The following is a 1,884-nucleotide window of genomic DNA, read 5'->3' as shown; positions in this document are numbered from 1 at the left end:
ACCCTAACCCTAACCCTAACCCTAACCCTAACCCTAACCCTAACCCTAACCCTAACCCTAACCCTAACCCTAACCCTAACCCTAACCCTAACCCTAACCCTAACCCTAACCCTAACCCTAACCCTAACCCTAACCCTAACCCTAACCCTAACCCTAACCCTAACCCTAACCCTAACCCTAACCCTAACCCTAACCCTAACCCTAACCCTAACCCTAACCCTAACCCTAACCCTAACCCTAACCCTAACCCTAACCCTAACCCTAACCCTAACCCTAACCCTAACCCTAACCCTAACCCTAACCCTAACCCTAACCCTAACCCTAACCCTAACCCTAACCCTAACCCTAACCCTAACCCTAACCCTAACCCTAACCCTAACCCTAACCCTAACCCTAACCCTAACCCTAACCCTAACCCTAACCCTAACCCTAACCCTAACCCTAACCCTAACCCTAACCCTAACCCTAACCCTAACCCTAACCCTAACCCTAACCCTAACCCTAACCCTAACCCTAACCCTAACCCTAACCCTAACCCTAACCCTAACCCTAACCCTAACCCTAACCCTAACCCTAACCCTAACCCTAACCCTAACCCTAACCCTAACCCTAACCCTAACCCTAACCCTAACCCTAACCCTAACCCTAACCCTAACCCTAACCCTAACCCTAACCCTAACCCTAACCCTAACCCTAACCCTAACCCTAACCCTAACCCTAACCCTAACCCTAACCCTAACCCTAACCCTAACCCTAACCCTAACCCTAACCCTAACCCTAACCCTAACCCTAACCCTAACCCTAACCCTAACCCTAACCCTAACCCTAACCCTAACCCTAACCCTAACCCTAACCCTAACCCTAACCCTAACCCTAACCCTAACCCTAACCCTAACCCTAACCCTAACCCTAACCCTAACCCTAACCCTAACCCTAACCCTAACCCTAACCCTAACCCTAACCCTAACCCTAACCCTAACCCTAACCCTAACCCTAACCCTAACCCTAACCCTAACCCTAACCCTAACCCTAACCCTAACCCTAACCCTAACCCTAACCCTAACCCTAACCCTAACCCTAACCCTAACCCTAACCCTAACCCTAACCCTAACCCTAACCCTAACCCTAACCCTAACCCTAACCCTAACCCTAACCCTAACCCTAACCCTAACCCTAACCCTAACCCTAACCCTAACCCTAACCCTAACCCTAACCCTAACCCTAACCCTAACCCTAACCCTAACCCTAACCCTAACCCTAACCCTAACCCTAACCCTAACCCTAACCCTAACCCTAACCCTAACCCTAACCCTAACCCTAACCCTAACCCTAACCCTAACCCTAACCCTAACCCTAACCCTAACCCTAACCCTAACCCTAACCCTAACCCTAACCCTAACCCTAACCCTAACCCTAACCCTAACCCTAACCCTAACCCTAACCCTAACCCTAACCCTAACCCTAACCCTAACCCTAACCCTAACCCTAACCCTAACCCTAACCCTAACCCTAACCCTAACCCTAACCCTAACCCTAACCCTAACCCTAACCCTAACCCTAACCCTAACCCTAACCCTAACCCTAACCCTAACCCTAACCCTAACCCTAACCCTAACCCTAACCCTAACCCTAACCCTAACCCTAACCCTAACCCTAACCCTAACCCTAACCCTAACCCTAACCCTAACCCTAACCCTAACCCTAACCCTAACCCTAACCCTAACCCTAACCCTAACCCTAACCCTAACCCTAACCCTAACCCTAACCCTAACCCTAACCCTAACCCTAACCCTAACCCTAACCCTAACCCTAACCCTAACCCTAACCCTAACCCTAACCCTAACCCTAACCCTAACCCTAACCCTAACCCTAACCCTAACCCTA

This window comes from Nerophis lumbriciformis, linkage group LG34 (genome assembly GCF_033978685.3).
Source record: "Nerophis lumbriciformis linkage group LG34, RoL_Nlum_v2.1, whole genome shotgun sequence".
Taxonomy (NCBI): domain Eukaryota; kingdom Metazoa; phylum Chordata; class Actinopteri; order Syngnathiformes; family Syngnathidae; genus Nerophis; species Nerophis lumbriciformis.
Note: the sequence above shows the minus strand (reverse complement) of the source record.